Source organism: Bos grunniens, chromosome 8 (genome assembly GCF_055505025.1).
Source record: "Bos grunniens cultivar Pamir isolate PY7600 chromosome 8, Bosgru_T2T1.0, whole genome shotgun sequence".
Lineage (NCBI taxonomy): Eukaryota > Metazoa > Chordata > Mammalia > Artiodactyla > Bovidae > Bos > Bos grunniens.
In genome coordinates, this window is record NC_141172.1 from 95,342,866 (window position 1) to 95,358,194 (window position 15,329).

Below are 15,329 nucleotides of genomic sequence, written 5' to 3' on the forward strand. Positions count from 1 at the left end.
TTAATGGTCCACATAAAAAATTTTTTTAAAAAGGGGAAAAAAGGAGCAGCAGCTACTTAGGGATGGGAGAAGACATCAAGGTTAGGAGACGCTTACTCATGTTTCTCAGAGGTGGAGAAGGAGTCAGTAAGAGAGGGAGGATTTGGACTGTCCAAAGTTGAAGGACAATTGATGGGAAAAGTTAAGGCAAGAACGATAAGAAGAATGTGCTTATAGCAGGAGGAGAAACATTTCTTCTTTGGGTATTGGAGGCAGACGGTCAGGATACCATTGTATAGGATAGTGGTTGGTGTAGAGGGCGGGGGGTAAGAGAATCCAGGCTGGGTCACCTATTTTGTCTTTGAAATAGTTTTCTGTGAGATCATCTGAGGTGGGGGTTTGAAGTGAGTGATAAGGCTTGGAGCAGTTTCTGAAGGGGATAGAGAGGAAAATGGTCTCAGACGAGTAAAAACAGAGCTAGTTAAAGCACATCGATGACTTGGCTGTTATGAAAGAGCCTGAAGCTGTCCTGGCACCACTCTGAAGAGCAGTGCCACCTTCTTGGACTCTCATCTTCCTTCCACTTTCTGAGGATACCCAGGATGCAACAGTACAGTTGACCCTTGAAAAGCACAAGTGTTAGGTGTGCTGACCTTTTGTGGCTGAAAATCAAGGTGGGATGTTGTGACTCTAGATCTTTCAGTTCCACATTACTAGTTTGGGGCCCCCACAGGGCTCCCTCCCTTCCTAGCTGTCTTTCCCCTGCCACAGAGGGGACACTTTCTATTGCACGCCTTTCAGGAGAATAGTTACTGCCATCCCTACGTCTTGATGTTAGAGCCATCAAGAAGATGGACCTGGAGAAGACCTTCTGTTAGCGCTTAATCAGGTGAGAGTGACAGCGTACAGTGCATAAGCTCTGCAGTCATAGAACAAGATTCATGGATGAGGAACTCGGTTCCTTAGAGCAAGCATGGTGGAGATACGGTAGCAGGAGCAACAAGAGCACAGAATTAGCTTTAATTCCATTTGTTAGTTGCCTGTTATGTGTTCTATGATTTATGTGCATTATCCTTCATCCTTATGTAGACCCTGTTGAGAAGAATATTATTGTCCCATTTCATAGATGTAAGAAAAACGAGGCTCTGAGACATAAAGTAACTTATCTAAGGTCACAGAACAAGTGGAAGGGTTGGGAGTCTAGTCGGATCTGCCTGATCCCAAAGTAACATCTTTTCCTGTTGATTCTCACGTTGAAGTCCCGTGTGTGAACTCTACACCTGTAGGAGGAGTGAGACATGTAGAGGTGCATCTGTGGTCACTGGGAGGAGAAGCCTCCTCTCAGGAGCTGCTCAGGGGAAAGTTCAGGGAAAGAAAGCCCTGGTGGTAGCCTGGCCCAGAAGAAGCACCGGAGGAGATGGGGTCTAACCTGAATTCTTACGTGGTTTGTGTGGGAGGAAATTGTCAGGCTCCTCTTTCATCTTCTCCACAGGTCTTGAGTCATGGTGATTTCGCTCATCACTTGTTATTGGAAGGATCCTGAAGAGGGTTTAGTTTGCCATTTGGCCTGATGTGGGGTAAAGAGAGCATGCATGGGAGTGAGGAGCTGGAGATGCAGAGGACGGAGGACCTCGGGGATATCTGTATGTGAGGAATGTTCTTCTTGGGAGAAAGAGAAGAAAGGAAAGAGATGAAGGGGAAGATAAAGGAAGAGGGACAGACATGCAGTGGAAGAGTGTAAGGTAAAAAAGCCTTCTTGAGAGATAATGACAGTCGCTTGGTCATGTCTGACTCTTTGTGACCCCATGGACTACACAGTCCATGGAATTCTCCAGGCCAGAATACTGGAGTGGATAGCCAGTCCCTTCTACAGGGGATCTTCCCAGCCCAGGGATCAAACCCAGGTCTCCTGCATTGCAGGCAGATTATTTACCATCTGAGCCCCTAGGGAAGCTCAACATTCAGAAAACTAAGATCATGGCATCTGGTCCCATTACTTCATGGCAAATAGATGGGGAAACAATGGAAACAGTGACAGACTATTTTTGGGGGCTCCAAAATCACTGCAGATGGTGACTGCAGCCATGAAATTAAAAGACACTTGCTCCTCGGAAGAAAAGTTATGACCAACCTAGACAGCTTATTAAAAAGCAGAAACATTACTTTGCCAACAAAGGTTCATCTAGTCAAAGCTATGGTTTTTCCAGTGGTCATGTATGGATGTGAGAATTGGACTATAAAGAAAGCCGAGTGCCGAAGAATTGATGCTTTTGAACTGTGGTGTTGGAGAAGACTCTCAAGAGTCCCTTGGACAGAAAGGAGATCCAACCAGTTCATCCTAAAGGAGATCAGTCCTGAATGTTCATTGGAAGGACTGATGCTGAAGCTGAAACTCCAATACTTTGGCCACCTGATGTGAAGAACTGACTCATTTGAAAAGACCCTGATGCTGGGAAAGATGGAAAGCAGGAGGAGAAGGGTATGCCAGAGGATGAGATGGTTGGATGGCATCACCGACTCAATAGACATGAGTTTGAGTAATCTCTGGGAGTTGGTTATGGGAGGCCTGGCGTGCTGCTGGGGTCCATGGGGTCACAAAGACTTGGATACGACTGAGCGACTGAACTGAACTGAGAGATAATGAACTCCAAACCAAAAAAAAAAGCAGGGAGAGTATTGAAGAGCAGCCAGCTTTCAGGATCTTTTTGAGGTAGAACCAAGCCTTCTTGCTGATTTAGGAGGAGAAAAAGGGTAGAGTCCAGGCTAACTCAGAGCATTACGGATTGCATGTACATTGGCTTCCCTAGTGGTTCAGAGGGTAAAGAATCCTCCTGCAATGTGGGAGACCTGGGTTTGATCCCTGGGTTGGGAAGATCCACTGGAGGAGAGCGTGGCTACCCACTCTAGTATTCTTTCCTGGAGAATCCTCATGGACAGAGGAGCCTGGCGGGCTACAGAGTCAAACACTACTGAGCGACTAAGCACAGCATGGCATGTTGGGAATGCTGAAGGAAAGAAGACTGACAGCCCCAAAAAGGAGACAGAGACAAGTGTCATAAAAAATACGAGCAGGAGTCTCCAACACAATGCAGCGGGTGGAGCAGTGATTTTCACACTGACTAAAGCCTCAGACTCAGAATCCTTTCTTCACGTGGTGTTTTAGCTGAGACCCAAGAAGTACCAGATGCAGTGGTTTTGCCTGGAGGTTGGGGGAGGGGGCTCCCCTTCTGCTGCCCCCTCCGTGCCCCCTGCTGGGGTTCTCAGGAGTTCCCACTGATTCTCAGAGAACGGTCTGAGAAATCCATGAATAGAAGGTAAGGAGGCTAAACTGTGAGAGGTGCAGAAAAGAACAGAATATGAACAAAAGAGATAGTTCCCACAATATTATGCATTGCAGACTGCCGGTGAAAGACAGAAAGTTCCTGGCTTCTTCATGCCCCATAGCAAAAGGCTTTAGAGCCAGAGGACTAATTACAAGGCAGAAAGAAAAAAAAAAAAGAAGAGTGGCTAGCTATGGTCACAAAGCAAGACCTTGTAGAATTTTATTAGAAAGAAAAGGGAGGAAGAACAAACCCCCTCCTAAGTGGAAGTTACGAACCCTTTAAGACATCAGAAAAACCTGGAAATGTGTAAAAATGTGGATCAGATGGAGCTTTTTATGGATAAGAGAAGAAAGGAGAGGTAGGGAAAATGATTATTTTTCAAAGCAGAGAGTTTCTATAAATTGACACAACAATTGTGTAGTTTTTTTGTTTTTCTTTTTTGGTTAGGGGATGGGAAAATAATTTGCAAATATGTATTTTCATGGCAAGATTTGACTTTATAAAACCCTCTGAGGGTGAAACAAAAAAATCTATGAACATGTTTTTAAAATGCTTGAAGATAAATAGTATGTGGTGTCAACATATTATTATTGCAATTTTCCCGCACATTCTGTTCCTGGTCATTCAGTCCACAATATTAATTAGCGGCTAATACCTTGCACACAGTATATTCCATTAGAAGATGCTGTCTTCAAGGAAGTCAGAGTCCAGTTGATTTAAAGTCAAAGAACTTGGTCCCCTGTGTTATTTGTTATTGGTGGATCTGTGTCAGGCATACCCTGAGTGGCAGAGGGGAAGGATGGGGAGGAGGAGTAGGTGGAGCTAACCGGGTTTAAGGACTGGGTTGAATTGAAATTTTCCAGATGAGTAAGCCATCGCCAGGCAGACAAGGAGTGGATGTGGGAAGTGTATGTGTGGGTTAAGAAAGCGAAGAGTAAAGCATGTACCTCCAGGAGCTGCAGAGAGGTGGGTGTGGCTACAGAATATGAAGATGTGGCAGGATGGATATGAAGGTGGAGGGGTCATCCAAGGCCAACCCAGGGAGGACCTTGTAGGTATTGCTGAAGGGCTTGAATTGTATCCTGAAGGCAAAGCAGAACCACTTGAAAGGTGTGTCGGTCACCTGCATTGCCAACACTCTACCGCCACTGATTCTAGATTGTGTGCTGAAATTAGCCAGAATTCAGCCACACTGAGACTTTGGGTGTATGTCACTCACATGCCTTTGGCCTCAATCTCCTCATCTGTACAATGGGTTTTTAATAGTACATACCTCATAGGTCTAGAGTAAGAATTGAATTACTTCCTAATGTGGAAAGGGACCCATAAGATTTCTATTATTAGAGTAAATTAATTTTTGTCCCATTTTCCTTTCTGCTTCTTAAACTACCGTGTTCCCACCATAAGAAACGTGCAGAAAATACTTCCAGTATTGTTTTAGATGTGAGCACTTTGGTCTAGAGTCATATTTTAATCATGAAGGAAAGAGTCATCACTTTCCTCTGAATACACTCAGAGGGTGAACAGAAATCTGTGTTTTTTTATTTTGGAGCAGAGAAGGGTTTACTGCAGGGCCAGGTAGGAGAACTCTAAACTCCTGAGGCTGATGTTTTGGAAGGAAAGGCCAAAAGCCAAACAATGAGGGTGATTTAGGGGCTTACCCTCCCCTGGAGCCAGGACACTTGATGGCTATAACCAACATACCTAGAGCTTTTCAATTTACCTGGTGTTTTTTGCATCCATATGTAAATCCATCCATTTAGTAATGCTTACAGATCTTTGACTTCTCTGGTGGCTCAGACGCTAAAGAATCTGCCTGCAATGTGGGAGACCTGGGTTCAATCCCTGGATTAGGAATATCTGCTGGAGAAGGGCATGGCAACCCACTCGAGTATTCTTGCCTGGAGAACCCCCATGGACAGAGGAGCCTGGTGGGCCACAGTCCATGGGGTCCCAAAGAGTTGGACACAGCTGAGCGACAAAGCACAGCAGCACATAGATCTGTAGTTACTATTCTAATGTTAAGGGCAAGGAAACTGAGACTTAATCCATATCCATAAATAGGCAAGACTTGATCCAGGCCCTTGATTCCACATCTTGTGTTCTTTCCGTTTTCCCACATCAGGTAGGAATTAAATGGAAAAGCTAATTTTTCCTTTGAGGTCACAGAGGTCCAAGCTGGCTGCTTACTGCATTCCTAGTTTGAAAGTTAAGGGAAACTCTGGCCAGCGTCAAGCTCCTTCCTATAGATTTTCCTAAACCCGAGTGGGAAGATGGGTGAAACATAGCCTAATTTATTGTCTAGTGTCCAACAAGTTTCCAGTAAACACCATGAGTTTCCTTGGATTTTCCAAATGTGTGGACTCCTAGTGGGCTGGAAAAAGTGCACTTAGAATTCTTAAAAAAAAATTTCTCCTCTCTTTCTACCCCTTATTCTTTCCTCACTTAAACTTTTACAAAAGTATCGTTTTCATGTTTAAGCCTCCTGATTTTGTAGCATCAATAATTTGTTTTGAATAGAACCACATCTTGTAATTTTAAATGCTTTAGACATAAACTCCTGGGATGCTGACTACAGAAAGGAGGAAAAATCTCAGTGCGAGAAATGAGACTGTGGTAAGGAAAGCTTATCAACCATCATGGGGAGGCTTAAAAATTCTGCAGCCGCCCTGTGTACTTCTCATTCAGAAAAAAACAAAAAACAAAAAACACATTGTTGGTAAGAACCAGCTGCAGTGTCCTGCTGAACTGATTGTTCCAAGACAAAGCATCATCATCTCTGTAGCTTCCTGCTTCCCATCCATCTCCTCTCTCTCTCCTTTGCAGCGCTCGCTCTTCCCTTTGCTTTTCTTCTGTTCTTTTCCCTCACTCTTTACTCCTCCACCACCTTGGATATTGTGTTTCTTTTCATGACTACCCACTGGAACAAAAGAAAAAAACAGCTGTGAAAGAAAGAAAATAGCTTAAGAAGCCATTTTCTGCCATTTTCTTAAGAGAAACAGTAATTTGTTTTTTCCTGGGGAATTAACAAAAAAAAAAAAGAAGAAGCTTGGGTCCACCTCTTTGCAAAGTTGCAGGTCTCGGTTGTGCTCTTGCTCACAGATTATGTGGAAGCAACATGTAAGCTTGAAAAATGAACCTTTCCTTGCTGGGTGAAACTTTGCCTATCCCCCTCTATCATAATTATCGACAGATTTAGATTGAAGTGATTGTGGAAGGCATTGTCCTTTTAAGATATTCAGGGACGTGACCACGAACAACTCTGATGGAAAGACTGAAAGCGGTGCAGTTCATCATCTGAGCCCCTGAAATGGCTGAGATATGCAAAAGTGCTGGTTTGATCCAAAAGGTATAAATAGCATGCGAGGGGGGAGGGTGAGTTGGGCTTGCAGGCTGCTGTGTTGGAGGAACAATTTGACAGAGACAGAGCAAGATGATGATAACTTGGAAAAAGGATAATTTGTCATGATTACCTCTTTCCCCCTCCTCACTAGAGAGAAGAGCTTGCACCCAATGGAATTCATGTGTGGGTTAAAAAAATATGCAAATTGGCATCGTAACAAAGAAAACATATCATTTTATCTTTTTCCTCTCTGGGTCGACACTTTGGGTGCACGGTGGCATCAGATTGTAACCATTCTGCTAAAAAGCTATGGCCTGTGGTTAGGGTTCTTCTGAGATTTTAGACATTTTTGGACCAGTAGCTTCTTCCTAAGTGGTGTTCCTAAATGCAGGTGCTTCTGGTTTATGACTGCTTATGCAGAGTCGTCAGACAGCCTTGTCTGCCCCACTGATTTTGTTGCAAATGCATCTGCCCCATGAACTCAACGGGCACTGCTATCAAAGGTCTGAGGATAAATCCTAAAATTTTCATGGCAAAATTTTCAAATAGCCTACTTTTCCTTTTAAAACGACACTGAGTTTTAGAGTTAACTGAGTTTTAAAGATCTGATTAAAAAGTAGCGTATAGTCAATGTAGCAGTTTTGGAAATAAGGAAAAGTATGAATATTCATGCTTTGAACTTCATAGCTGTGGTGCTAGAGAAGACTTCTGAGAGTCCCTTCGACTGCAAGGAGATCAAGCCAGCCAATCTTAAAGGAAATAAACCCTGAATACTCATTGGAAGGACTGATGTTGAAGCTGAAGCGCCAATACTTTGGCCACCTGAAGCGAAGAGCTGACTCATTGGAAAAGACACTGATGCTGGGAAAGATTGAGGGCAGGAGGAGAAGGGGGCACAGAGGATGAGATAGATGGCTGGATGGCATCACTGATGCAATGGACATGAACTTGGGCAAACTCCAGGAGATGGTGAGGGACAGGGAAGCCTTGAGTGCTGCAGTCCATGGGGTCATGAAGAGTCAGACATGACCTGATAACTGAATAACAACAACAACATTGGGGAATAAAATAGTATCTGTAATTCCCTCGCCCATGTTGTGGTACGATTTCCCAAAGTCCTCGAAATCTTGGGTCTAACCTATGATGGAGGTGGTTTCCTTTCCGTTGTCCTGCCCCTCTTCCTCTTCTCATATTTGCCTTTTCTCTTCCCCTGCCCTCCTTTGTGTCTCTGATTTTGGTCTTTATTCTCTTCCTGTGGCTAATCCCTGAGTTCTTTCAGGAACGACTCTGGAGGAGGATGGTGGTAGTTTCTTTATTCGAAAATTTGATGAGCCACAGGAATGCATTGCAGAAAAATGACTTTGCTTATTTGCCAAGAGGGGAGCACTCTAGAACAGCATTTGAAGACTCCTATTCTGTGGCTAGATTTCCTAGCTCAGATTTCCTCCTCAGATTTCTACTCCAGGCCATGGGCAGGGTCACAGTGGGGAATCCCTGGATGAAGACGTGGGCTGAAACATAGTCAGATTAAGCAAATAAAAATTCTGAATGCCTTGAGACTACCCGAGAAGTCCAGTGTTTAAGACTCTGTTCTCCCACTGCAGGGAACTCAGGTTCGATCCATAGCTGGGGAACAAGGATCCTACATGCCACGTGTGTGGCCAAAAAATAATAAACATTAAAAAAAAAATCAGAATGCCCAGATGTTTCACAGGACATACGTAGGTGTAAAAAAATTTATTGTTCATCTGAAATTCAAGTTTAACTGGGTGTTCTATATTTTATCTGGCAAGCCCTCACTGAAACAGTAGCTGAACCTCTAGAAGGGCAAGAGTTGGAAAACAAAAGAAGAGACCATGGAAAGTATACTCATTCTGATTCACTGGGTTCATGGGAGCCCCTGTTTGTTTCCAGAATGGGATGGTTCCACCCGAAGACCTAAGTCAGACTCTCTCCCTCCCCTCTCTACCCTCAAACCATTACTTGCCATCACCTAAAAACCCCTTACCTTCACCGCCACCTCCCCCGCCCCCACCATCCATTGAGGCTTGCATGGTTGAGGACCTTGACCATCATGATGCATCCTTAGACCAGACTACAATATGTTCTCTTCTGAACCAGCTTCTACAATGGTGCTGAGAGATCTTTCTAACCACCAGGTTGGTTAAGTCCACTCCTCTGTTTAAAACCCTTCTCCAGGTCCCCTTAGGAGACTGCCCTTAGGAGAAAGTCTAGACTCTAGGAAACCTGGCCAGACCTCGCTGAGATGGCCTCTGCCCTGCTCTCCACCCTCTGTCAGGCTCCACCTTTACATTCGTCTTAATTTTTGCCCCCAGCTCCCTGAAAAAGGCGTGCTCTTTTTTGCATCAGGCCCCTTGTACACACTTTTAATTCATTCAAAAAACACTTATTTCTCCTCCACTAAGTGCCAGGCACTATACGTGGTATTGAATCCACAGAGGTGATAAAGACATGGTTCCTACCATTATGGAGATCTAGACCAGGGGCTCAACACTCAAATGTGTATAAGGTCTGGTCACCATACTGATGAGAGCAGAGAGCGGGGGGAAACATGGCTCCCTCCCTCTCTCCTACCCTATTTTGGCAAAAACACGGATGTAAGAAACATCTTGCTTTTTCTTGAACTCTTCTGTTAGAAAGACAACATCACAAGCTCTGCAATGAACATCAACTAAGCTTCTCTGCTGGTGCACAAGAAGGAATGGTGGGGACTGTAGCAAATTAGGGCCTGTTTAAAGCGGCCAGTCAGTACTCAGTTCTACCAGATTGTTTTTATAAGGGAATTTCCAGAGAAATCAGAAATCTGAATTTTCATGTGAAACCTTCATCGTTGGCCAGGAATGAACAGCAGCAGAATGAGAGCAACAACGACAAGCCGACAAAACCGTGGGCCACACACAGTACGTTCACGAGTTTGCTTTTCCTCTTGGTCCTGTCGTGCTAGAACGCTGAATGTTCCAATAGCTTGATTCATTCTTTACCTCCTCTTTACCTGAAAAGCTCTTACTCACCCTTTAGGCCACAACTTACCATTTATTTCTGATAGTCACTTTCCGTAACCACCGCTCTCGACCCTGGACTGTGTCCTGTCTCTGTGCAGGGTGTTTCCATGGCAGGGCTCTACAGGAAGCCTGCCTTCCCTGCCATGGCACTTGTTTTAATTGCACGGTATTGTAATTGCCTTGGTGATTGTTTGTCTTGTAGCAGATAGTCATCTCCACGAGGCTAATAGTTCTGTTGATGGTGTGACTTCCGGTCCCACGGTACAGGATGCCTGAAGCATAAGGGTGCCTAGAGATTAATGGCCAAATGAATGAGTGAAGTTTATATTCTCCTACATATGTGGCTGTGAGCCTGCTTTTTCTCTACTCTCTTAGGACTTGGGCTGTTCATTTATTTGCAGGATTCTGCGCCCTCTGCCTTCTCCTCATCTTTATGCTCCAGGCTTCGGTCAGCTGTCGCTGTGCTGTTCTTACTGCAGAGATGTGAGAAAGGTTTAATCTTGCTTGGTTCTTGCCAGATAGATTGGAGTATGAATAAATAAAAAGCAGATCCCTTGTTGGGCAGAAACATGGATGCTCAGACACTATCTGTATATAGTATCATGCAACATCCCTCACTCGCTCCATCTCTCCCTCACCAACTCAGTGGGTATCAGTGTTTAACCCTTTCATACCTGGTGTCATCTGGCTCCAGAAGTGTTCCTTGACATCAGCAAAATGTGTCAAACACTTGATGAATAAGGATGATGCCCTCAGAGAGTTTTATTATAGTAACTACTTAAAGTAAGACTTTGATATTATTTTAAGTCAGTTCTTCAGAGCAAATATTCTATTTTATTTGTTAAGGGGCTGAGTTATTTTCTCCCTAAAAATTTGCCTTTGTTGGTTAATTTCTGAAAATCTTTGTGAGGTCTGAGGGGTACTTTATGCATAGGTAAGTGCAGCAGATGGAGTTTTGTGTGTGTGTGTGTGTGTCCATCCCAGTGCTACCTTGGTGGGAGACCTTAAGCTGGTTCCACTGGTCTCACCATGAACAAGTGTGGGGATAACCCCCAGCCCCATCCCTGTGTCTGCAAGGCACTATTTTCTACTTAGTGCAGGTGTGCGAGTGTGTGTGTGTATAGAGGGGGCCCTTCAAGTGCCCTGGGCCATTTCTGACATGGAGTGGGTTGGATGAGAAGCTGGGCAAACTTTCGGATGGAGAGGAGATGAGCCCCTCCCCTCCTGGGGGATGTGGGGCTGTCGTTGATTGGTTGTCATCAGTAGATGAAAGTGAGGGAGCTGGGTTTCCATTCAGCTCCCAGGTCTCTCCTCTTCTACTCTCTCAACCTGTCTTTTTAGTCCAGTCTAGTGTCAAGAAGTACTCACTCTGAGAATATGCTCTAGATCTGTCTTATACTTGGACCAGGGATGTTGAACTTAATATTTAAGAATATTCCCTCTTAGTTTTCTGGTTCCTCCATTTCTCTCTTGCTTCTACACATTAGATGACTCACATATGTGGAGGTGGATGTCCTTGGAAGAGCAGTGAAGAAAATCAGTCATGAAGGAAAAACACACTGATTACTCCTCCAAAGTATTATTTTGTACCATATAGGTGTGTCTTATATCCTTTTTGCCATTTGGTAGCCATATGGTGTCTGATTCTTTGCAACCCCATGGACTGTAGCCAGGCTCCTCTGTCCATGGGGTTTCCCAGGCAAGAATCCTGGAGTGGGTTGCCATTTCCTTCTCCAGGTGATCTTTCTAATTCAGGGATCAAACCCGTGTCTCCTGCATTGGCATGCAGATTCTTTACCATTAAGCCCCCTGGGAAGCCATCTTATATCCTGCTTGCTTGTAAATGTATGTTCAAGATTTTAATGAAAGAACATTTCTAGGGGCAGGCATTTAAAGAATTTAGGCACATTTGCTGAGCTGACCAGAGGATAGACCCTTGAGAAAGTCAAACAAGGACGATAGCTTGTATCACCCTTGGTTAGCAGAATACTCTTACATGTGATACTGTCCTTCTGTCCAGATTATGAAACATCCAGGATGGGTGGTATAATCCTAAGTAACAAATGAAGACCCAGAGAGTCATGTGACTTCTGGAGAGTTGCAAAGCAAGAGGCAGAGGATCCACACCTTTGGACTTCAGTCCCTGGCTTGTTCTGCACCCCCAGGCTGCCTCTCCAGGATATGAAGGATTAATCGTGTCACTGAGGTATCTCTTCCCAGGAGGTGCCTACAGGGTGGGGACAAGATGTTTCCTCACCCTGTGCCTTATGTGGCACCATCCCTCCATCCTACGGAAGGTCAGCCCTAGACAGACAAGCTTTCAGGCTTCCCTGGTGGCTCAGCAGTAAAGAACCTGCCTGCAATGCAGGAGCTGCAGAAGACTCAAATTTGATCCCTGGGTCAGGAAGATCCCCTGGAGGAGGGCATGGCAACCCACTCTAGGATTCTTTCCTGGAGAATCCCGTGGACAGAGGAGCCTGGTGGGCTATAGTCCATGGGGTCACAAAGAGTTGGACACAACTAAAGTGACGTAGCACACACGCAGGGGAGCTTTCATGAAGACCTCTTGGCCTCTTTTCCTGCCATGGCTGCCAGGACTGCAGAATCCTAGTTTGTTTGATGTTCAGTGAATTAGTTAATCTACGCACCAGTTTTTATTGATGATCATCCTAGGCTAGGCTGAGGGGAGAGAGGTGTGTGAGTTGTCCCCTGTCTGGCTGAGATGCAGAGGGATGAGGAAGAGGGGATGAGACTTAGCGCCAGTGAGTGGCTGACTGCCCGTGCAGTGCTGGGACAAGAGAAGGGGTCAGGGAGAGCTTCATGGAGTGGGTTGAGATGCCGGCCAGGCTGGGGTGGGGAAGGGACATCAGGCAGGGGGGTCAGCTTGAAGAAAGTCATGGACGCCTGAGAGTGGGTAGGTTTATCTGACTGGTGCTGAGCTTGGGCAGTGATGGGAGAAAGGGCCATGGAGATGAAACCATTTTCCTCAGATTGAGACTGAACCCATGTACCAGTACTCAAACTTGGCCAAAACCTTGCTTGGGACTCTAACCTACATGGCTGGTACTCGAACCCAGCCAAAACCCACAGTAATGAAGCCCAGGTTCTTGACGTCTCATCACAGAACGAATTCAGTGAGAAAAGAAACAAAGTGATGGTAAGAAGTGGATTTATTCAGAGAGAAACACACTCCACAGACAGAATGTGGGCCATTGCAGAGAGCAAGTGCGGTGGCCTTGAAATATGGTGTGGTTAGTTTTTATGGGCTGGGTAATTTCATAGGCTAATGAGCAGGAGGATTATCCAGCTATTTTAGTGAAGGGCTGGAGATTCCCATGAGTTGGGCCGCCGCTCACATTTTGTTCTTTTGATGGTGCCTCGGGGTGTATCATTTAGCTTGCTGATTCAGGATCAAGTTCTAGTCAAAGTGTAACTTGTTTGTCATCTCGACCCATTTGATTCTAACTGGTTTGTGTGGTGTCCTTAGGCTGCGTCATTCTTTCAAATGTTGTGCCCTGCCCCCTTCCTCCGGTTTCAGAGATGGACAAAGGTGAGATGATGAGGGGCCCCAGAGCCCAGACTAGGTCTGGACTTTACGCTGAGGCAGGTGAGAATCACTGGGAGGTGGTGATGAAGGTGAACAGAATAGTAATTAAAAAACAACAACAACAAACACGCATTTTCCTGCTGCAGCATAGAGGATGAATTAGAGGAAAGTGAGGCTTCAGGCTGCAACATCAGTTAGGAATGAAGAAGGCTACACTGGGTCACCCTCACAGGCTGGAGAAGAGGGCGTGGGTACATTTGAGAAGTAGTCCGCAGAGAAGGTTGACCTCAGTGGAGATGGATTTGATGAGGTGACGGGGGACAGAGGGAAGACTCTGGGCCGACAACCCTTCCTGGACAAGGGGAGCATTGCTGCTCAGGAAAATGAGGGGTGGAGGATGAATCCAGTCTGGCCAGGAAAACTAGAGAGCCCCGCAGTGGTGTGTACCCAGCAGGAGGGGATGTGGGTCCAGCGTGGCCGAGCACACGGTGCTCAGAGGTGCGTCCTTCCAACTCTGAAGGAAGTCCGGCAGAGGGCTGTCATCCCCTCTGTTCTCTCCCGAAGCATCGCCTTCATCCCTGAGACAGGGTCTGGACCAGCCCTGAGGGGGAGGTGTTCTCAATTCCAAACATGTGTCCTCACACTCCTGGCCCTTCATCTCAGGAGTTTAAGGTGTGCTCAGGCAGTGAGGGGAGAGAAAAGAAGGCAAACACTTGTAAAGCAACTGCAATTAAAACCAAGAATTAGAGCATCAGGTGCTTGCCCGGCCTGTCAGTGGAGAAGAGAAGTAAGTTCGAATTAAACCTCACTTGATCTGGGTTTGAAATAGATTTAAAGCAGCTCCACCAAGCCAGGGCAGGTCCTTAAATCAAAGCTGAGGCTTCGGGTTCCTTTTGTTAAAGAAATGCCCTTACTTGATGGAACACCAAAACCTCATTAAATTGCAAACACGGGACTATAAAAGATGGAGAATGAGCAATTCCACTTAAACGCGGCAGCTCTCCACACGTTGCCCCAGAAGGACAATGAGTTCTAAAGTTCAGGGTTACACATGGCTTGGTAAGTGTTTTTCTGCGTCTAACACTAAACAGGCTTGGAAAAGGGCCAATGTGAGAAGGAAAGAGAGCAAGAAGAGAGAGGGAGAGACATTCTCTAGTCAGCCTCCTTCAAGAATGAAAAATAAACTTTTCCCCCCTGCAGAAAAAAAAGAAAAAAACCCCGAAGAAAAGCAGACAGCTGCTAACTAGTTGTCTAGCTGTCTATTTGTGGACACTTCCTTTCATCTTGTCATATCTTTTGTGCTGTTTGAAATGTTTGGAGCTTAAGACTGGAAGAACGCTCAGTGGCATCCAAACTTTCATTAAAAGAAAGGGAAAAGGAGACAGAAAGTTCTGACAACAAGTGTGTGTTTAGATGTCTGGGCCATATTCTGCCCAAATACCAAGCAGAGGAGAGATGTATTTTTAGCTAAATGAAGCCCCGCAACACACTTCTATTAAAAAATACACAAGAAGCTAACATGTAGGAAGCCAACCGATTTTGTGGGGAGGCTGCAGAGAGATACAAATGGACCTTAAGAAAGGTCCAGGAGGGGCCTCCTTCCCAGGCTTGGCCAGGGTCCCTTTGTGCTGGTTCATTGGAATGCTAATTTCTGCCCCATTGTCCCTCGGAAGCCACTCTCCTTTCTCTCGCTGGAAGCCCTTTCTCACTCTCTTGTCTTAGGTGGTCTTCACCAGCTGCTCCTATTAGCTGAGAACCTCAGGAGATTTTATTTCTCTGAGTGCCGTTGTGCTCGGGCCTTTTTTTGTGTGTTTTGATCGATTCCTCAATTTGATTTTCATTTTTCCCCCCTTGCATTCTTCATCAGGGGTTAGACCACCAGATTATGGTTTCCTTGTCAAAATTAGAAACCCAGCATGGATGGTCACAAGAATCCCAGGGTTTTTTGCCTTTGACATCCATTTTGGAGGAAATGGAGATTGAAATCTTAGCAGGAGAAGCTCTTCAGGGACTCTTTGATTTTTCCTTTAAAAGGAACCAAGTCCTGAATTAAAATAAATACCTAGACTTCAGATGAGGCGACGACGTTGAATCAACAGAGGGCCCAGGCCTTT

At 45.3% G+C, this 15,329-nt stretch overlaps 1 protein-coding gene across 23 annotated transcripts in view; it reads left to right on the forward strand.

Annotated features, from left to right (window-relative positions):
- Positions 1-15,329, forward strand: part of LOC147367731 (uncharacterized) — a 651,563-nt gene that overhangs the window by 148,085 nt on the left and 488,149 nt on the right. Inside the window, exon 1 of one of the 23 annotated variants that reach the window (XR_015132019.1) lies at positions 14,054-14,274. The exons of 21 other annotated variants lie outside the window; for them this stretch is intronic. The gene's annotated coding sequence lies outside the window, so the exon portion shown is untranslated. Of the gene's footprint in view, positions 1-14,053; positions 14,275-15,329 lie in introns of those variants that run through there. One more of the 23 variants, XR_015132021.1, reaches the window with a different exon arrangement.